The following is a 22,465-nucleotide window of genomic DNA, read 5'->3' as shown; positions in this document are numbered from 1 at the left end:
TCTCAGAACGTGATCCTATTTGGAAATAGGGTCTTTGCAGGTGTCAGTAGTTAAGGTAAGATGTGGTCACACTTGAGTAGGGTGGACCCTAAGTCCAAAACGTCTGGTGTCAAGAGAGGACACCGGGTGACCACAGAAATGGAGAGTCCAGCTTCCAGAATCGCGGGAGACAGAGTGAACACATTGCTGCTGTTTGAAGTTACCCAGTGTGTGATCGTTTGTTCTGGCAGCTGTAGGGAGCTAACCCAGAGTGGTCATGCATTTCCTTACGTCCACAACAGGAAGCAATAGGAGGAAGGGGGGCTCACCTTGCTTTCTCTAGCCCGGGGCGCATGTCCCCCAACAGGGCCAGTTAAAGGTGAAGTGAAGTGTTGAGGGTGAGACCATCCAGATGGTCATCGTAGCCACACGCCGCCCGACTCGTGCGCTGATTTGTGCAGCCAAAGCAGCCTGGGGAGGAAACGCGGCACCCTCATCCCGGGAACTCCCGAGATTCCGAGAAACACGTCTTCTCTGGTCATCACTGGTTTTGGACCCAGAAGAAGAACAAGTTCTTTGCTGGTATTTAAGCTTCTGATTTTCATTTTGTTGCTTTCTAATGCTAATTGCCTTGATCAAGATTTCCCCTGGGGATTCACGCACGTGACTGTGAGCAGCCGCTCCCCGCGCTCAGGTCAGAGTGTTTACTCCGGGCATAATGCAACTTCCTGTTTCAGAGAAAAACGATTTAAAAAGGATTTTAAGTGGACTCCCAAGGCTCCTTGAATAGCAAATAGCTTTTAAAAGACAACGCTTTAATGGGATGTGCGTAACCAGTTCAAAAACAAAAGTATTGAATATCCCTTTAAATGTACATGGGTTTAAAACACAAGAAGGGAATAGATTTGGCAGTTTCTTCTGGATTTTACAGAATTCAAAATGCTTGAAAAATTTCTACACATACGCCCAAACACAACCGCAAAGACTTTATCAACGACCTGGGGAGGCAGCAAAAGTGATGGGTGCAAATCCAAGCAGCTCGTGGGCGGCCGTGACGGATGGAAATGGTTATCTCTCCTGGGACCCCCCCCCCTTGGAGGGTGAGGGGCACCGAGTGAGCTGGGGCGGAGGGGAAGAAGCAGACCCGTGCACCGCCGACCTGGCTGATCTCGTCCTGCGGGGCCACCTGCTACACAGTTTATTTGCTCACATTTGGAAGGTAGCGGACAACGGATCTTCATGTCAGCTGTGGATTTTGTGACAGCGAATTAGCATGTTCATTCGGCAGAAAGTAAGCAAAGCTTAGTGCAGAGCTGGTTCCTTGTAGAACCTCCCTTCGTGCTGCTTACTGCAGCGGTGCTGATGAAGCCCGGACAAGTAGCTTTGTGCTCTGTAAGCCGGGGAACGTACTTCCGGGCTGGATCCCCGTGGGCAGTGGCAGGTGGGCACCTGCCGGGGCCACAGGCTCTGAGCGTGCAGCAGCCGCTCCTTAGCAACCTGGGTCTTGAACTAACAAGTTACTACACTGGCTTTAGGACAGACAAGGAAAGAGTAGATACAGTCAGTTCTGACGAAGCCCAACCTCTGTTAAGTGCCTACTGCATGCCCGACCACGAGGATGCAAAGGAAGCAGGTGAGCCACCGGAACTCCAGGGAGAGCGGGAAGGCGGGGCCTGCTTGTCGCGGTTTGGGCCCCAGAAGCAGATGCTGACATGAGGGTTCGAGGACCACGGGTGTGTTTAGTGTGATCCCGGGAAGCACGGGCAGAAACGTGGAACACGTGAGGCCAGCTGCGCGGTGGGCGCCTCCTAGTTCCACCGGGATTCCGACGGGATGCAGCCTGAGGCTGGTCCACCCAGGGCGAGGGAGACGGGGCAGCGCACCCGCCGTGGCTGCTTCGGGAGCACCACCGGCCTGGGGGTCCAGCTGTCCCGAGCAGGCGGGGCGGGAGCCGGGGGCTGCTCGGCAGGTGCTGAGGGCCGAGCATGGGGTGAAGGGTGCCCGACAGGTGCAGGAGTTCAGAGGAGGGAGAGCGTCATGGGATGTGGCGAGGGGGACCTTTACGGACAGGGTGGGGACGGAGGGCGCAGAGAGTCAGGGAGGTGGGGGGGGGGTCTCAGGGGCTCCCGAAAGCCTGAGCTGATGCGGAAGTTTGATTGAGGTGCATCTGCTCAGGGGTGCTCTGCAGGGCACCCGGCTGGCCAATCATGGACCGTGTTGCAGGACCGCAGATATTCAGGGTGAAATTTGAGGAGAGACACATGAAGAAGAGCTTGGGTGTGGAGACCCTCCTGCTTGTCTCCCAGTATCCATCCTCTCACCTCCCAGAGCAGTAGGGTTTTCAGCTGGATCCATAGCTGGCTGGACACATGCAGATGTCATCCGAGACTATCTGGCAGCCAGGTGTGGCCAGATGCCTAAGTTCTGGCGGAGGTGTGTCGGGGGGGTGTGAAAGGAAGGTGTGGAAGCCACGCCTGGGCTTTGCCCCTGCTGGACAGCTCCCCCCTTCCTCTCCCCTCCTCGCTCGTGGCTGGAGTGTGTGCTTGGTGGGGGAGCATCAGGCAGATGAAGGTAGCACTTTGGGTAGAGCAGAGAATCAGGGCAGGGGGACCCTGAGCCCCTGGAAACTTTGTGGAGTAGAAGCACCCGTCAGCCAGACTACACCTGTGTTCAAAAGTTAGGGAAATTAATCCGGCAGGAATGTTCAGAGCAAGCCTGGGAGGGAAGGAGGCAGAAGGACCACATGTGCTCTCATCAGTCATGATTCTGCGGCTGGTGTTATCTGTTACGCTGAGCTTTTGCATGGTTCTGATGCTTAAATCTTAGATTGTTACTCCTTTTAGACCTCAGTTTCCATATTTGCAAACTGACATTATGGTGACAAGAGTCCCTAAAATATTGGAAGGGGGGTCAGGACTGAGAGCCTGATGGAGAGGAGAGGAGAGGAGAGGAGATTCACGGAGTGTCTCAGGAGACGGCCTGAGAGCGAAGACGCTTGAGATCACGTCCCGGGAAATGTTGAAGGAGAAGAGTCAGTGGGGCGGGACTCCCAGCCCGCTGCGCCCAGATATACGTGTGCGTGCGCGTGAACGTCTGTGAGGGAGGGGCGTCTGGCCGAGAAAATGGATGGGGTCGGGGTGTCTTGGTAGGCCCTGCAGTGGCAATCATCTTAAACGAATTAAGCTGACGTTTGGCAATTAACAAATTGTAATATTGCCCACTTACAATCTAATCAAATAAAATAGCCCAGATTTGTGTAATACAGCACCTCAGAGATGAAAATCGAATGTGCCTTTACTCTCAGTGGCTTTGTGATGCTTATGCTAACGTGAGATTGGAATTTAAGAGCGGGCGGCTGTGCTGAGGGCTCGCCTCTTGGCCAGAGGCATCAAAATAGCATCATCTGCCTGCATCCTAGGGATGGTCCCAGGCAGTGAGCAGTGGGGTACCCTGGAAGGCACCCTCTGAAGACTTGGGAACTAAGCCTCTTCCTTCGGGTGCCCCACGTGGGCACACGTCCCTGGGGTGCTCAGAGCGGGGGCCTCAGTGCTGTGAGCTGAGCTACCTTGTGTCAAGTCTTGTGCCTTTGGGAACTTTGCGCCTAAACCCCAGAAAGAGCTTCCCAGGGGTTGTGATACTGGCACAGGGTAGAGACTCAGGAAATGTGTGGAATAAGTCAGCCCATGATGGACCACAGGCTTGGTGAACTGTCAGGGCCTGCGTGATGGATCGCTGAGCAACCCAGGCCTTCAGGAAATGCGTGCTTGCTAGAACCTCTGTTCCTGGGGGGGTGGGGGGTGTACATCCCAGCTTTTGTTCAGCTTCTTTTCTCTGCTGAGGGTTCAGAGAGACTCTGTGCGCTGTCCCTTGCCTAATCAGCCTCTTTCTGTAGATCAATACGTACGTTCATGTCTTTAACTTTTATTGGGCAGTAATTTTGCGACCCATATGTACTTCATTAGTATGTAAAATGCTCTGCTATTTGAGCCAAAATAATATCCAGCCTGCCCGAAAAGTCTGGCAACAGAGGATAAACTTATTTCAAGTAGTTTATTAGTTACATTTTCAAAGGATATACTTAATACGTTTCCCCTCAACCTCCAGACACCTTTTTAGGTAAAGTAACTCAATTTAAAACAAGAAGTCTGATCTTTAGCCTGAAAAAATACAATAAATATACTATTTTCCCCATGTTTCCAGAATATTTGGAGTGTACTTATTGCAGTTTTGTTTCAGATTAGCAATAGGATCATTGCTTTAAATTTAGAGGTACTTTATCTGAAAAGCTGTCTGGAGGTTGAGAAAAAACATATTGAAGATTTTTTTTTTTATAATGTAAATAACATGTTTAAAAGTAAGATTTTCATGTGTTTGTGGAATTTTTGTACATCGTGTAATTGATAAGCGTCTCGGAAAGTTTATTTTAAATTCTTTGTTATTGGTTTGGTTAAAAGAGACCAAGTACTTCGACATTTATTTTCAACTGTCTACTCATAATATGTTCAGAAATAAAATATAAAGATTGAGGTTTTGGCTTGACCCAAACTTTACACTCTGCAAAAAATATTTTAAAAGGAGAAAATAATAAATTCGAAGTAGGAAATAGGGAAGAATGCCTGACATTCTCCATCAACAATCTGTCTTTGCAATAGAGCTCCAAATGCTCTGTAAACCTTTACAAGGACTTCATGGGTGGGGCCTGCAGGGGGGTGAGATGAGACTTTTTTAAACTGACGCAGTGTTCACAGGCCAATGCCCTTCACTGAGCAAAACCATCTTGTTTGCAGACTGGGGTACATTTCACCGTCAGCCTGGGTCAGGTGACCCCTCAGATCCCTGGGTTGGGTGGTGTCGTAAACAAATCCCAGCTTTGTTCCCACAGCTTATCAAGATCTCATCCAACCTTTGATGTATTTACGTCCAAGTTCAAGGAGTATGGGAGAAGCTCTGCCGTGCTCTCTGCACAGCGACGGTGGCTCAGGCTAGACCCATGTCCAGGAGCCCCTTCGGATAAAAGTTTGTCTTTGTGTGTAAACCCCATCCCAGGGAGCCAGACCGAGTGGGGCTACGCCCGCTGGGTTCATGGTCATCAACCACAGACCCGAAAACTGCCACGGTTGGCAAATTTGAAGTCCCAGCAAAAAGTAGGGATTAGAGAAAATCAGTAGAATAGTAATAACCCGTTAAGACATTCTGGAAGAAATTTGCTTCCAAAACAAACTGGGTTTGTTAATCTAAACCCTGCTCGTGGACTTGACCCTTCCCGAGTCCTACCCGGCTTCGGGGGCAGAGCTGGGCAGACTCGCTCCCAAGCTTACTTGTGCAGCCGCACCTCTTTAAATCTTTTTGAACCAGCGCTTACTGGCTTGAAATGTAATATATTTTATACTTACATTTGTCTCTAGTTTTGTCTACATATGCCTCAGGGGGAAAATGCTTATATATCCCCCTGACCTTTTAGTAAATTACTGCTGGGTTTAGAGACACGTTTTTCTCTGCACCTAGTTTTCCTGCCCTGTGGATTGAGGTTCTCCTTGCCAGCGTGTCCGAGACCCACCTCACTCACAGGTGGAGGGGCCACGACCACAGTGGTGCTCGGTATTTTAAGGGGCACATCCGTGCAGACTGAGAACTGTCAGTCGACAAGCACAAGCCTGACTCTCTCCAGGCGGGTGGGATTCACTGTCATGTTGATGCAGAGCTTTATAATCTCATAACTGATGCCAGCATCATGGACTGTGTGACATGTGACCGACTGTCTGGAACCCCTCCTCCTGGGAGTTGCGGAGTTGGGGGACCCATTCTGGCCACTGGGTCCTCCTTCCCTCCCTCCTTCCCCATAATAGCAATAGGCTTATATGACAAATGCAAACTCTATGTAAAAATACAGTTATAGCCTCAGCTGCCTACAGAGTTGTTCAGAAGCCATAAAGTGTAATAAAGGGTCTCAGACAAGACCCTCTCTGATGACGCAGCTGAGAGTCACCAGGACCCCGAGCCGCGGGGTTCATGGCCAGAGGCAGCAGGTTCACCTCCTTGCGAGAAGAGGAGAGCCAGGCAGGGAAGGCGGGATTTGAACTTGGCCTTGAAATGAGTAGGTTGTCATGTTTTTAAAGCTGGAATGTGGGAGAGACCTCGTTAACGGGGAAGCAGTGCTTGTCGGTGTGGCCAGCGTCTGGGCAGCGGGGAAGGCGGAGGGGAAGCAGGAGGCGTGGGGCAGGGTGGCATGCGGGGCCCGGGACGGCCCGTGTGACACGTGCGCCGAGCGGCCAGGGCTTCTAGGGACCCGTGACGGGGACTCTGTGTTTCTAGCCGCGGCTGCCTCTGTTTATCTCTTTGAAGCAATTGTAACTCATCCTCAAGCCTTTCTCCCAAGCTGGTTGCTATCTGCACCGGAACTGTGTAACTATTTGTGAGACTCTGAAATCAGAATTTTATATTTTTTCAACTTTTATCTCTAATAAATTGTATCTGTTTGTTTTTGGCTCCTCGCTCAAGGCCTGAAGATCGTTTTGGTGTAGATTCTGTCACCTGGCACGTCAGCCGTCTGCACAAGCCTGGCCTTACGAGGCTCTCCTCCAGGCCACTATCACCTGAGGGTCCACACCCGTGGGTCACGGGAGTCCCTCAGTTACAGACACGTGTAATAACACTTCCTTCGCCACCAAATCTTCAGTCGCTTCACGTGGTTGGATGCGTTGTTTATTCCTTTTCAAGTGCAATCAGGCTATCAATAAACTGACTATTCCATTAGAGTTCTTCTGTATCTGAGTCTCATATGCCAGTTGAGAACCTGAGATGCGTCTAGTTCTTTCTTACACAAAGTTGGCGCTTTTGTCGTTCTCCAGTATTCACGCACCTCCCTTTGTTCAGCGTGATTCCTCAGATGTGACTAAACGTGGTCAATTTAAGATTTCCGGGAGAGGATTATATCCAGATGCCCAATAAAACGTGCCCGGGGAGGGATTTCCAGGACACGAAGGAGGTGGCTGGCCATTGCGGCCCTCAGGTTGCACCCTGCGTCTCACCTGCCCCGCCGGTGCCCCCGGGGCTCAGGTGAGGTCCCGGGCCCCCCACCCTGTTCCCAGGAGACCGGGGCGCGGTGACTGGAGGAGTCACCCTGGCGGGAAGGTTTCAATAAATTCAGCCACTCTCTCCAGGATGGCCTAAGAGAAGCAGGGTCTGGAATCAATTTGCAGCTTTTCCCTGACTCCACTCTGACTGACTTCTTTGATGAGCAGTTTTACGGAATACTTGCCCTGCTCTGCTGCAGCCCCTGTTCCCGGGGGGCTGTGTGCCCGCCGAGAAATCTGGGTGTCTCTGGGCTCCAGGCCCACCGATGCTGAACTCGGGCCCACAATGTCCGTGCTTGTGGTGAGAGCAGCTTCATCTGTGTGCGAATTGTGCCCCGGGATGACTATCCCTTGGAAAAGATGCAGGGCCAGGTCCGTTCTCTTTCTGAGGGATGTGGGCCTTATAACGTCATCCCATCCCTGGATGCCCAAGGAATTTATGAAAACACACCTACCAGGAAGTTATACCACATCCAAATAATGAGATCATTTCTCTTTTTCCTTTTTTTTTTTTCTGTTTAAATGCTGATTCTCTTTTGTCCAGCTTTTCACACGCGTTTGAACTGGCTTTTCTTGGTGTGTGTCCTCTTTTGTTTAACCACCGGAAATTGGGGTGCTTCAGGGCTTTTGTTCTCACATAAAACCTTGGCTGCTTTTTCTCCCGATATTTGGAAAAGTCAAGGTGCCACGTGGGCTGCCCACACACAGGGAGGGGCGTGCAGGGGTCTGGGGCCGCGCTAGTTCCTCTCCTTTCCTCTCCCGCCCGCTGGGAACTTCTGTGTTGTCTTCCAAGGTCGGTAAAATTCCCTGTAAACTTCCATCCTTTACACACTTTCCCTCAAAGAGTCTAATTCCAGAATTACCCACTAATCTGGACTGGATTAGCAGTCAGCTGTGTAGACAGACTGGCAAGGAAACTCCTGGAAATCACCACCTCCTTGGTAGGGGTGCTGGACACGGACCTTAGTGGGCTGGCTGTTGGGTGAAGGCTGAGACCCAGTTTCCTTTTGATTTAATGGGAACAGGTCAAAGGGCCCCTGAACAGTATACAACACTCCAGTTCAAAGTAGATCTTGGAAGACACTGAAAGAAGAAGGAAGAATGTGGGAATGCAGTGGGACAGGGTTCTTTCATCCTAACCCAGTCGGGCTTTTGATTAGCTGTAGATGTTAAGACCAAAGAGAGGGCAGCCCCTAGAGCAGGCTTCCCCGAGTGAAATGGAAGTTCCGAGGAATGATGGACTTGTCCTGTTTCCAGCTGAATCCGTTGTGAAATTCTGGGAGACTCTGAATGAGAAATCATCCTTGTTTCCATGTATTTTGAATAAATAAAGTTGTTGGTGATTCAGAAGTTGTCTTTACAACAGCGAGGATTGTTAGCTATGAATTCTCTGCTGTGTGTTACACATACACACCACGTAATGGGGAGAACTGCCCATCCTCTCTCCCTCCCCTGCCCTCCCCCAGGTCCGCCCGAGAGCTCTGGGTAAGATCACTGGCGAGGAGCAGATTCAGGAAAGAACCTGGGACCTTCCAGCCCTCGGAGGTGGAGCCGAGAGGCGGAACTGGCACAGGTGCCTAAGGCAGCAGCCGGGAAGGTGGAAGGTGGCACAGAGGTGGGCCCCACCTGGAGACAGAGCACGCTGGAGGCGCTGGCCCGAGGCTGCTGAGAAGCGGGGTCAGGTGAAGCCAGGAACCTGCAAGAAGGAGGCCCTTGCTGAGCTGGACAGGAGTGACTTCTGTCAACTCCATTCGACAGGCTTTACATAAAGGAGTTCAGTTATTCAAGAAATAGGCATGTGCGTTGTTTGCAATGATGACAAATTTAGGAAAAAAATCCGATGTGACCTCCAAGTCCCCCCCCTGCCCCCGCCATGGGACAGGATCTCTGGTCCTAATTCCCACCCTCCTGCCCAGGGGAGCCATGGCCATTACAGAGCATCCCAAACCCCGGGTCCAAACTCTGAGATGTCTAGGAGACGGGGTGACACAGATGAAGGTAATGTGGGGCAGGTCGGTACTTCTGGGGGAGGGAGATGCCGTCGCCCACGCAAAGCTGGGCTTGATGGGAGGGTGCGAGGGAGGGGGGCTCCCACCAAGGTCTGCACTTTAATTCCTCTTTGTGACTTGTCCCAACTCTTCCTTTCATTCCTTCCTTTATTCAAACAACATTTTGGTCGCTCGTTATTGTCACTATGAGAGATGCTGGGGAGGAAAGTGACCCACACACCTGCCAAAGTCTCTGCCTTCACCTGTCGTTATTCCCATAAAGATACCTGTGTCCTGTGCCCATACATAGGAGGTGTGACAGGAGGGCCAGCTCAGGCACGGGGTGCCCGAGGGAGTCATTTGAGTGCTCAGCCCTCTCCCCGATGGATCGAATCGTTACGTCTCGGGGAGCCCCAGGCACCAGCAGTAGTGTCCCCAGGTGATGTCCAGGTGCAGCCAGAGCTGGGAGAGCACCACCGCGTAGAGCAGTGTCCCTCCAAGTGTGGCCCTGGACCACCAGCAGTAGCCCCTGGGACTGCAGAGGTGCCGTCCCACCCAGACCTATGGAATCGGTGTCCCCGAGCCCTCTGGGGGTTCTGACCTGCACTAACGTCAACTCCAAGAGTCAGACGGGGAGAGGCTGGTGCAGAGCTGTCACAGGACACATATACTTACAACCACTCCACACAGGGTGGAGTGCCTCCTGTGAGCCAGGTCTACGAAGGGCAAAAGAGAGACATTCTTGCCCTCCAGGGATTTACAGTCCGTACTGGGAAACATGCAGAGCAACTGGACATCCGTAACAGGATAGACTAACATGTAAATAATCGCAGACTTTTGGATGGTTTTCTGATGACATGGGTGACACTCAGAGACTGTTTTTTAAACTCCAGTCACAAGCTGGCTGACGGCGTGTACTAGTCCGCAGTCACACTTCCTTTCCTACTGAGCTTTGTGGACTTTTTTCCCTTGGTCTTTGGCATTGCTTGTTGGAAAACCAAGCCTAAAAGGAATTTTCCCCTTGGTAGACGACTTCCTTTTTCTGCTTGTATGTTGGGAAAAAATGTTCATGATCCTTGCAATTTGACAGAAATTCAATAACCTAACCAGGATGTGTCTCAGTGACTGACCTCTATTTTTTTTTTCTGAACAAAGATATGCTGTTTTCATCCGCAGATTCGGTACTTCACTCATTTCAGAATAATTTTTGTGTTGTATCTCTGATTTTTTAAAACACAACTCAACAATTCTTATGTGGCTAGACCTAGCCCTTCATGGCTATTGAAAGTTGCTAGAGGTGTTTAGAGTGGGATATTCTCATAGGCTGGCATTGTTTTCTCAGATATGACACCAAAAGCACTAGCAACAAAAGAAATAAACAGATAGATTGGACTTGACCAAAGTTAAAAACTTTTGTGTTTCACAGGACATTATCGTGAAAGTGTAGAGACAAACCACGGAATGGAAGAAATATTTGTAGATCACAATATGATAAGGGTTTAATGTCCATAATATATAAAGAACTCTTACAATTCAACAATAAAAAGGCAACCCACTTTAAAAATGGGCAAAGGATTTGAATAGACGTTTTTTTCAAAGAAGGGATGCAAAGAAGGTTTACAGGAAAAGATACTCAGCATACTCATCAAATGCAAGTCAAAAGCACAATGAGAAATCACTCCACAGCCACTCGGACAGCCATGATGAAAAGGTGAACAATAGCTGGTGTTGCAGAGGGCGGGAGATGTTGGAACCTGATACAGTGCTGGTGGGAGGGCAAGGCGGTGTGGCCACTTTAGAAAACAATCTGGCAGCTACTCAAAGCTAAGCTGAGTTACCACGTGACCCCGCAATTCCACTCCTAGGTATATACCCCCCAAACTGAAAACACATGTGTACACAAAAGCTTGTGTACATGGATCTCCATAGCAGCATTATACACAAAAGGCAAAAAGTGGGAAAAACCCAAATGACTATGACCTGATAAACGGATTAACAAGATGTGGTGTAGCAGTACAACGAAAAGTTATTCAGCCTTAAAAAGGAAGACTACATAGGAAGGAAGTTTACCACATGGATGAGACTTGGAAACGTTGTGCCACATGATTGCAGCCAAACACAGAAGACCCCATATCGTATGATTACTCGCACGTGAAGCTTCAAGAACAGGCAAATCTACAGAGGCGTTAAATAGATCAGGGATGGCCTGGGAGAGGGCTGGGGACAGGGGAGGAAGTGGGAGTAACCCCCAGTGGGCACGGGGTTTCTTTCTGCGGTGAGTAAAGTGCCCAAAATCAATTGTGGTGAGGACTGCGCCACTCTGCGACTGCACTAAAGGCCACTGAACTGTATACACTAAATGGGTGACTCTTACTTCCGGGAAGTATATCTCAATAAGGCTGTTAAAAACTTAGTAGGTCTCTGACCTACGTGCTTCTGGTCACTTCCATATGCCACTAGCCACACCCAGAGGATATTTCAAGAATAATTCTCAAAGTTGCTTACTTTCTTTGCTTTCCTGCCCTCGGGACCCTGGCTCCTCCACCCCTCATTCTTGCTTCCTCCCACCCCACCCCCGCCCCGCCCCCGGCCAGTTTCATCCCCGAAATATCTGTGGAGGCCACACCTCCACGTGCTCTTAGTCATGTTACCAAATGGGCAGGGTTTACGCCTTTTGCTCTGGAAGGCTCTCCTGGTTGCCTCTGTTCCTGCTCGGATCTGGAATCGCTTGGTTTTTCCTTTCCTTAAGGCTCCACATTTCTGGATTTTCTCCATCCACTTTCATATCTGCTTGCTGTGTTCTGTACCAGTCTTTCCTGAGACCAGTTCTTTCTTGAAACACCTTGACGAGTGCAGCCAATGCGGCCAACACGCAGCACTCACCTAGCTCTTTTAAGGTCTTTAAAACTTTTCTACTTTGAAAAAAGCAGCAGAAACAGTACGATTCAACTCCCATAAGCCTAAAACCAGGTTCACCATTTCCTAACATTTTGCCCTAATTGTTGTAGTACTATAAATTGTGGCCTTATGGAAAGAAGAGGGTACAGTAATTTCATACTAGGAAAGGCCACTAACAACATAAACCTACCAAACCATCAATCAGCCAGTCAATACTTAGTTCCAGTTTTGTGCTCAACATTCTGAGGATACAAAAGGAAAATGAAATATGGCACCCACCCCCTGAATTCTAGGTGGAGAGGCCTGATAACTTACCTGAAACCAGTGTGAAATAGGAAGAGACTGTAAAAGTAATAGAAGTTCATAGAAGGCTGGAAGAATTCTAAAATTATTGTGAGGAAACTTAGAAATTGTCCTCTCCAAACTCCTATTCTGTGGACAAATCCTCTCTACATCTTTTCTTACCACTGACCCTACAGTCTCGGCTCAAATATTTTCAGCGTTGAAACCCACGACCTAGCAGTACAATCCATTCTGCCTGCTCTGTCAGCGATTCTCCTCACGCTCGATCAGAAAGGGCTTTGCTCTAACCTTCACCTCTTGGCCCCAGTTTAGTCCCAGCAAAGTGGCTCCTGGCTGATTCCATCCCTGGGTGGAGCTTGGACGCAAAAGGCAGGCACAGACTCCGCACCGCACCTGCAGCCATCTGAGATCGTCTCCACCCCCCAACACAGCGGAACATTCTGGATTCTCTCTGTCAGGCCGCGGTGGGCTTCTTTGACCATCCCCAGCATCCATGGGGAGGCCCAAGAGCTCCGCGTGCTGCAGGGCGAGACCACTCTCTTCCTCAGCCGTCTCCCCTCCCTCGGCCACAGGGATCGGGGCTTTGGGGTTTGGAACGGAGCCCTTACACCCCGTAGCTGAAGCCCCTCCTCTTCCGGCCGCGTATCACCCTGTGGGGTGAAGGGGTGTGGGACTCAGGGTCCTCCAGCCCCCATGGCCAAATTCTACCTCCGGGTTTGCCTCAGACCACCAGGCTCTTCATCCCACTCACACTGTCTGCATGAGAACCCAGGCCCCTGGGGTCACCCCACACACACGGCTTTGTGCACCCGCTCTTCCCACGACTGTTTCCCTTCTCCCCTCAACTGCTGAGGCCATGACACTAACCAAGCTTGGTTTCAGGGCCCTCAGGTTGTGTGTCCCTTCCAAGGCTGGGACCTTTGTCCCCAAGGCAGGGTGCTGGAGGCCTGACAGTTGTCCGCCTGGGGGCCCGCGGAGTCCCAGGGGTGGGGAGAGGGGGGTCTCGAGCCTTTGCAAAGGGTGATGCAGGACAAGGCCCCTCTGGGACCTCCTGGTGGTGGGGTGACCTCAGTAACTTAGCCAAGACTGCGATGTCAAACCAATTGCTGCTTTTTTTTTTTTAAAGGTAGAATTTTAGTTATTCCCTTCGCATTTTAGTTTTTTATTTAATTGGTATCATAAGCCATGGCTCAAAATTAACGGAGGCATTGCTACAATATTAGGTAGATACTCCATAGTAATGATTTAGTAAAATGAATTAGGAACAAAGTTTTCTGAGTGGCATTTTGCCCACTGAAACCTGAATAAATAATAAGGATTCTAGAAATCAGAACGAGAAGCAAGAAGCTAGTGGATCTATCAACATAATAAGAACAAACAAAATAATCTCCACAGTGGCCACAATCACAACATTTTAGAAACTTGAGTATTAGATAAAGGAAAATTGCAGAGTTTAGTAACCATTGACATGAAAATGTACTAACAACAACTGGTAACAATATACAGATGGATCAATTCTTATGTGTTCAGATTAACGAGGAAAACTGAGTTATTTCGAGCATAAACTGTGCCAGCTACATACTGGTTTACATAAATTTGGATGCTAGCAGGAAAGCTAATTTTTGCCTTTTATAGACAGCAAGTATGGCCAAGTCTTTTGATATTTATTGTGCTTCCCAAAAGGAAAAAAAAAAAGGTGGACTCCTCTTTTAACGGGTTATAACTTTCGGACATGAGAGAGAAGACAGAGCTGTATGTTGTCAATGTCATGAATGGCCAATGTGTCGATTACAAGAAGAAACACTGTACCAGAAGAAAGCATCTCAAGTGAAGTTTATATTTGTGTCCAAGAAAACGGCAGATGAATGAAGATGGCGGGGAGCCGTCCGCAGACAAAGGGAGGTGTGGGCAGCCAGTCCTGTCGGCTTTCAAAAGCCCCGGCTGAGTTCCTTGGTGCCAAGTGTCTGGAGGACACACTGATTTAGCCGTAATTCCGGACGGGCTACGGCCAGCTGTGAGCTGCAGATGGAACTCAGTGTGTGACTTGGAGGACTCAGGAAGGAGGAGAGGAACAGGTGGGCGCGAGACTGGACTTCTGAAGTGACCTGGAGGGGAAGGAAGTGGCCCCGGGGACCAGCGTGGGAGTTGAGGCTTCATGCAAGGCGGAATATCAAGAGGTAGTGGTCTAATCCCTTAAACACGTGGCATTAGCCAGCCAGAGCCGGCGATGACGAGAGGCTCACCTGTGTTTCCTCGAGGGCGGGTCTCTGCTTTTGAAGATGAGAGTTTTCTAGTCTTTGAGGATGAAGATTGAAATTTTGATGCTCTTTTTTCACGCTTATTCTGCTCATGACGTATTTACAAATGATGATTCTGAAATACCAGTTTGTATTGAAATGTGTTATTTTTTATTTCCTCTTCCTATTTGTATTAGTAGTGGGGCTGGATTTGCTTTCAATCATGTGCAGCATGACATCATATTTCCTCCAAAATTATTTTTTTCTGTATTCTTTGTAACTTAAAAAATTTTGTCTACATACACTCTAACTACCTGTTTAGGAACTCATTCAAAGTTTTATTTTGCCGCCTTTTTGAATAAATTTTTCTTGCTATATTTGCCGCTCATGTGTTCCATTAAATGTCAATCAAAGTTATTTTATAATGTGGCTTTTTAGTTCCTAATATTCACTAGATACAATAACGCTGTTTGCCCTTGCAATGGCCGTGGATAGTGTGAGACAATTTTCCAGCAAATATGCTCTGTTTTGTTACCTAGTGTATGTCCGTATTAACCATGAGACACAGTTTCTTTAGCGTTGTGATGTGATATTTTCCTTTCAGAGTTAATGGATTAGGTTGCATTCCCAGAACTTTAAAATTGTTCTCAATACAAGTTACATTTTTTCAAAATATTTTCTTATAAAGTTGGGGTGCATTTTATACATTTTGTGTGACGTAAATATGATGTTTATAGCAAGTAATTAATAATCTGAGTATCAATTTCCCTATGACCTGAAATTGTCTCATTAATGCAAAAGCATAAATATACTGAATTGTATTTATCTTAATGTGATTTTAATCTTGATGTAGTTGGTTTGACAATGGAGAGATTGGCAATAGAGAATTTGAGGAATTATGGACATTTTGTATCTATTATAGCTGATGTAGAAAACCAAAATATTAATTAAGTAGCAAGCACTACTTTGTGATTTCTGAATTCTTTCTTCTTTTTTCCAGGGAGGAAATATTCAAGTTATTAACAAATTTAGGCATAGAAAAATAAAATACATACCTGATTTTAAATTTTCTGAGTTAAAAACCTCTCAGGAAATCTTAAATTTCTTGTTTTAATATTTTGTGTTTATTATCTTTTGCTGCCTTTTCTATCGGAAAAACAAAACATATAAATACTGAAAATAATATAACAAAAACCAGGTTCTCACCTTTCAAGATGAACAAATGCTGTGTTAAAATATTTGCTTCAGTCCAATCTTTGTACAAGATAAACAAAGTATGTAGGTAAAAGCAGAGTCTCTGGGTCGCTTTGCTACTAACCTGTTATAACTGGAGGAGAAAAGGACAGAGGGAGCCCCAGCTGTGAGCTTTTCCTTCTCCAAACGGAGCCACTGGCGGCTCCACAGAATTCGGTGCTATCCGAAGCTCTCACTCAGGCCTCCTGCACTTAAACTTTGCAGGCTGTTGGGAAAAAACACAGTAACAACCAAAAGGACGGGTGAGGGCTCGAGGACATAAAAGCCCGAGGTGCTTAGACTTTGGGGGCAAGTAATTTGGATCCAGGCCACTTTGTTGCTCACTCGCCCCGGGAAGGTTTGTTCAGGAGCCGCAAAGGCCCAGGCGGTCAGAGCCCTGGGCTCGAAATGCTGCTCATGAGGTCAGGGATTTGGAAATCAGGCCTGGGTTATGCCTGGGTTAAGCCTCCCCCACTTCACAGGTGAAGACACTGTGGCCGGGGCAGAGCAAGCTCTTTGGGATGCACCGTGAAGGTGACAGTGTGAGGCTGACTCCATCCTCCCCTTCTCGGCCGCCTTCCTGTGAAGTCAGCTCTTCCCTAATCGATCTGAACCACAGCCAGCAATTTTAACATTCAGTAGGTTTCTGGACCATATTTCTTATACTGGGCTTAGAATGGAGGGGAAACTGAAGAAATGTATTATTCTGCCTACTACCTAATGGGGCTTGCGTGCTAAAAGGAGAAGCTGTATGAAACAGCAGAAAGGGCTTCTTTTTCCAAGTAAGTGTTGCATGGTTAAATGGTTAACAGGTCCAAACTTCCCAGAGGTCGTGGACTGCCTTCAAAATGCTCCTGGGGATGAAATAGCGTTGGCTGCATACTCAATGCTAGAAAAACAGTTAGTGCTGTTTGCTAATTCTAGAAGGTCCCTGTGCCCATGGAGGGGTCTTTTATGTAGATCTACTGAGAGAATCCTGTGCGTCGTCTTCACGCGTTTTTCATCAACTTTGCTTACCATTAATGTAGCCTTAAATCCCGGTCCTCGTGGGAGGAGAGCTGTGCTCACCTGCCCAGTTACCCGTACGGGAGCCTCCAAGTGTGTGTTACTCAGCAGATTATAAGCATTGTACAGACAACAGCCTCAAGAGAGAGTTCCTTCCTTAAGAACGCCTCCTACTCACCCACAATGGGGGTACAGCTGTGCGTTCCCTATACCCTCTGCAATTTTGGTTTCTGTGCTATAGATTTGGAAATAGTTTATGCCAGTGATCAATCTGGGGACCCCTTCCAATTCTACCGCCTGGTGATGTGACGTGGTTACAGTAGACAGGCTCAGAATATGACACAACTGGCACAGTTACAAGCTGGGTGAGCTGGAGTTTGTTCTGTACCTTCTCATCTGTAAAATAGGCACAAGGGCATCTTGATTACCATGAAAATCAGAGCAGGAGCTGTTGTTGCTATTATGCAAATATTAACACAAAGTGGGCCTCCGTGGAAAGATGCGTGAGTGTGTGCCAGGAGGAGACCCAGGTTAGACTCTAAATCTGGGCCTGATTCTCCACAAACGGGCACTGCTTTCTCCTAATTCTGCATTTTCTGCTCAAGTGTCCTACTGACTGCACCTGCTGCTGAGACGAGATTTTCCTCTGGGTCTGCAGTTATCCCCGTGGGAATGGCACTGTTGCCAATGGTGCTGCTGAGACAGGACCTGGGGCTGATGCGGCAGCTCCCCGGGCCGGTGACTCTGCTGGGGTCAGTCACTGCCTCCCGTGAGGTGACCAGAAATCCTGCGGGGCTTCAAACACTGGTGTAGCCGGCAGGCTTTCTGGGGAAATAAGACGAATCCTCAAAACTCTGCACAGAGGCTTGGTACCAGACCGGCTTGGGAGGATGGGTGTCTTTACCTCGGGAAGGACAGGGGTGGCCACCTTGTTCAATGTGCCCTCTTATCTGCTTGGAGGAAAATAAATGATATGAAAACCTGCCCCTTCTCATGCACTGCAGCAAGTTTATCTCTTTTATCTCTTAGCTAAGAAAAAAATCACAGGAGCAATCCAGAATAATGACCATCCAAAAATTATGTGTATCTGGCTTTGGGTTTTGCTTTTGTAGGTGCATGTGAACGTGTGCCTGAAGTTCTGTCTGAAATTTTGCCTTTTACCAAATAAAGACACCCCCCTCCCCATAAAGCTGGGGAAGAACAGGAGAAGCCAAGATCCTGTCCACCTTCTGCCACAGCCCGCCCTCCACCCTGGCCAGCTCTGAGGAGCCCAGCAGAACTGCCCTCCCTGCCCCCCAGACACACCTCTGCCCCCCACCCCCCAGGAGAGAGGAAGAGCAAACCCTGTGATGCGAGACCAGCGTAGCCGAGATGGGGCTGTGAGGAAACCTTCACATGAGACTTGCCCCCGGTCCAGGAGTCCACGTGGTGGAGGGTCAGGTCCACTGGTCACTGGAAACCTGCCTTTGTCCCCGGCCCCTCCGTGATCACCGGCCCCCCCGACCCCCCGACCTCACACTTCAGTTTTCCAGCACCGTTAACGAGCCCCAGCACGTGTACAATAAACGCTGCTCTCTGACATTCAATTTTGACTCAGCTTTTTAAATGGCATTAAACGTAACTAATGCAATCTCTTTCTAACCTCAGTTTTTTGTATTTCATTTGTAAGCTCTACCACGAAAAATGAGATTTTCTTAGATCATAGAATCTAGGAATTAAAATGCAGTTTGAAAGACTTCTGTGGGTAATAGTCACTAAAATATTTTACTTTTCATTCATACACTTAGATTTTTTAATAGAAATGTTATTCAGTGTTTTCACCAGAGTTTTCTGTAGAGTATTTCAAGACCCTAGACCCTAGTTATATTCTGCATAGGAAAAATGATTTTCTTTTAAAAATGGTATTTATAAACTGTTTTCATACTTTTAGCAAAGATTAAAGGAATTAATTATATCGGTTATTTTCATATGCGTATATAAATACATATATCCATGTAACTTTTTATTGTATTTGTAGGAAGCACTAATGCGTTCAAGATCAGCATGAGTTTGTGCTATGCACCCTGATCTGGAATGTGTCACGGGGGGCAATGGTAAGTTTCAAGTTTAAATCCAGTAACTGGACTTTTCCACAAATTAGCAGCCGCTGTGGTCAGGTGCCTCCTTAACGCTGGACGCTCCCGCGTGATTTTTGTGACGGTGGCCTCACCCCTGTTCCTTGACTTGGCCGCTCTGTTGGGGGGCAGTGCGGGCCGGGCTCGGGGTAGCCCAGGGTGACCTTGACGTCCGTTCTCGGGAGATGGTGCGTGACTCTGCTGGAGAAGGTCGGGTTAGCGGGAGCAACCGCACACCCAGGCTGAGCCCTTTCTGCTTCCTTCCCGTTTATTTACTGCTGAGGGCGGGGAGGGGTTAGCGCCGTCCCCAGAGCCCTGGATCGTGTCAGGCCCCAGCCCTCTGGTGCAGAGAGAGGAAAGAGCGAGAGGGTGAAACTCTGACGTTATCCTTTCACATGTTGTTGGGAAATTAAAAACTAGGTCCATAGATATAATGGCACCTAGGGCTTTGTGTCCCTGTACATGTAAGACACATTTAAAATATTCATGGAAGGTTTTCAGGGAGCGTCACGTTCACGCACACCACTGGTTCACAAGCAGATGCAAGTGTCTATCGCATAGAAGGAGCTGTGATTGTGGTCACTCGGAAGTCTCCCCGTTTCCCCTGGGCCTCTGCCCCCAGGCTGGGGACACTCCTGTCACCGCCATCTGGTTCAGTGTCCCCACTTGGACGCGTCCAGTGATGGATTCCTGCCCAAGACACAGAAGCAGGAGCAAATCCAGGCTGGTAAGAGATGGAGGAGCTACAACCAGGAAACCCCAGCACAGAAACAGGAGCCTCTGGCCACGTCTGGCCGTGCCCGTGACCTCGGCGGGGTCATTGGGAGGCGGCACCGGGTTTCCTGCCGCAGTGAATTATGTTGGGGGGCTTTGCGGGGGCCACAAGAGGCCAGGTGTCCCCACCCAGGTCTGTGTCCTGGAGACTCACTTTACCCACACCCTCCAGCCAGGTTTCTGGTTTCTAACTTCTCCCTCGCTTTAAGAAACGTGCTTGGAGACGGCTCTGAACTTGGCTGCTTCTGTCACCAGCCGTCTTTGTCTTTTGTCCTCAAGCTCTGCATCTCAGGAGCCGATGGGAAGGGTCGGGTTTCAGCAGAACATGTGTTTCACTGCACTGAAATGTGGGCTGCTCCCTAGCGTAAACACCAGTGTATCTGAGGTCAGAGACGACTCACCGATGGGTATCAAAGCCTGCTGGAACCGCAAAGCGTTACTGGTTGTTTTCTAAGGAAAGGTAGTTCCTGCAAGGCAGGCCCCCCATCCTCGGTAGCCCCTCACGACTAGAGCAAGCACCTAGCATCACCGGCCAAGAGAAGAAAGCGTCCTCTAATCATTAGTTCTTTTCTTTTGGTAGGAGGGATGGGCTGAGCTAGCTTCTTACCAAATGTAAAATAAATTAATTAACAGAAATTCCTAGGAAGTGTTTCTCTTTGACTTTTTGACAAAAGTAAAAGTAAAGGGCCCTATAGCACAGAAATATTTGTTTTAAAAAACCCACAAGAAATGAGGGAAGCTAATATTCTTTGTAGGCTTGAAATACAGGAGACATGAAGGCTGCTTTACTTAAGAGGCGATGGGTTGGATCAGTCTTGTGGGCAGTGATACATAATAAAGAAGGCAAGGGGACCCATCCAGCATTATTTTCTATATTAAAATGTGTGAGTTTTGCCATGCTCAAGGGGAAACAACAGTAGTGAGTAGAGAAACATGCTTTAAATACGGTAGAGATAATCAGTGTGAACACGTTCTTCACATCCAGCTTTTCCTTTACACACAGGACGTGCAACCCTGAAATGATACGTCCTCCTGTGCGGTGATGGGTGGGGACCGCGCCCCATCCCTTCCTCCCTCCGCTGACGGATGCTGAGGTCCGTCCCTGTGTTCAAAGCACTGGGATGGGTTTCCTGAGCCTCATCATGTTTGCCAACCTTCAGAAGCCAAAGCCTTCTGTCTAAATGCAGACTTAATGCAAAATTCCTCTCTTCATTGTACTTTACATATACATAAAAACTCTGTATTTTTCAAAGGACATAATTTATTATCCATATCTTATTTATACATTAAAATTTTCATTTAAAAAAAAGTACGGTAAACCCAATTTGCATCCTTTAACTCAAAAGTTTATTTATTTACACACAAACTGATTAAAAATTTCTTTGCCTTAGGTGGTACACGGATATATTTTAAAATCTCCGTAAAATAGAAAAAAGTACTCCCTGTAAACTTACCTGGGGCACACAAATAATAGTAAAATAACTGAAAGTCTAACAAATGTACTCATTCATCTGCCCCCAAAGGAATTTTTGATGTTACTTCTTCTTTGTTTTAAAACCAGGAGAGAAATTCAGAGTAACATGCTAAATCAAACATTCACTTCTGAAAAATTCTTAAACTTTCTGTGAGGTTGGAGATAATGTTTTAAAAATGGCTAAATGCCTACTGAGACTGCTAAGTATAGATTTTGAAGCACTAGTCCTAGGATTATGGAGTTTTAGTAACAAATCAGAAATAATTTTAATGTACACAAAGCTGAAGCACTAAACTATTACATTATGAAGACCATAGAAACTGGTTTGTAAATTTTATTTTCTTTTACTGTCTATTTAATTTCAAAAAAACCCCCCAACTCTTAAGGTTAGGAAAAATATTCAGTAAATAGTAAAGTTTCCATTTTAAAACCACTTAAAAATTGAGAAATACTCAAAGAGCAATAGATACGTTAAATAACTAAAAATAACTTTCACACAGTTCTAAGCCTTAGAGGAACGTACTGTGATTTCTGCGTGTTTCGAATTTTTATATTTCTTTCTTCCATTTTTATTAGTAGTCGTCACACATGGTTTTAGTAAAATCTTTATCTCTCATGAGTTATATTCATTTAAACAGTAAAGAAAGAGCTTTCCAACTTTATGTTTTTGTTAGGATTGAAATAAAATTCTTTAAGGTTCAGCATTTTCCTTGTGAAAAATGAAAAGTGTTAAGAAGGCGACATTTTTGGACGGGGTTTTGCTAAGAGTTTTAGGACTGACCCAAAGCTTTATAATTTCTAGGAGAAGAATAGGATGCTTACATCGAGCGACCACACTGACGTTTTACACCAGTTAACAGTCCTGTGCTCTGTTCAGTATTTTAAGGCCCAGGAGGGCGAGGAGCGACTTGGGAACGTGCGGGGGCAGCGCCAGCAGGGGGCGGCGGGGAGCAGAGCCGCCGGCAGAAACCCGAGGATAAGACCGAAACCACGGGTCACGGCCGGAAAGACGAAGCTGAACTCGCTTTGAAGGTCTCCTGCGTTACTGAAAAAGAGAGAAGCGGAGAGATTTGAAGAAGTGTTTCTGATGGTGAATTTTGTTAGGACTTTAAAAAATGGCTTTAATTAGTTTAACGACTCCATATGGTTTGGTGCCATTTACATGAAATATCCTCAAGGGGCAAATCTGCAGACAGCGCAGGTGGTCGCCTAGGGCTGGGACCTGGGGCTGGGATGGAGGTTTGGGGGATGCAGAGGGGAGGAGGGGTTCTGTGGCGTAGGAACCATCCTAAAGTCATGGAGGTAAGTTCAGAACTCTGTGAAATACTAACAGCCGTTGAACTGTACCCTGTAAATGAAAGAATTATATGGTGTAAGAATTGTGTCT

General features: G+C 47.7%; 1 long non-coding RNA gene across 1 annotated transcript in view; it reads left to right on the top strand.

Moving 5' to 3' along the window:
* Window positions 1-22,465, top strand: part of LOC137774243 (uncharacterized) — a 90,353-nt gene that overhangs the window by 54,029 nt on the left and 13,859 nt on the right. Inside the window, exons 2-3 of the long non-coding RNA XR_011075799.1 lie at window positions 18,734-18,809; window positions 21,881-22,168. This is a non-coding gene — a long non-coding RNA (uncharacterized lncRNA). The remainder of the gene's footprint in view (window positions 1-18,733; window positions 18,810-21,880; window positions 22,169-22,465) is intronic.

Source organism: Eschrichtius robustus, chromosome 12 (genome assembly GCF_028021215.1).
Source record: "Eschrichtius robustus isolate mEscRob2 chromosome 12, mEscRob2.pri, whole genome shotgun sequence".
Lineage (NCBI taxonomy): Eukaryota > Metazoa > Chordata > Mammalia > Artiodactyla > Eschrichtiidae > Eschrichtius > Eschrichtius robustus.
The sequence above is the reverse complement of the archived record's forward strand: the minus strand, read 5'-3'. Positions and strand labels throughout refer to the sequence as shown.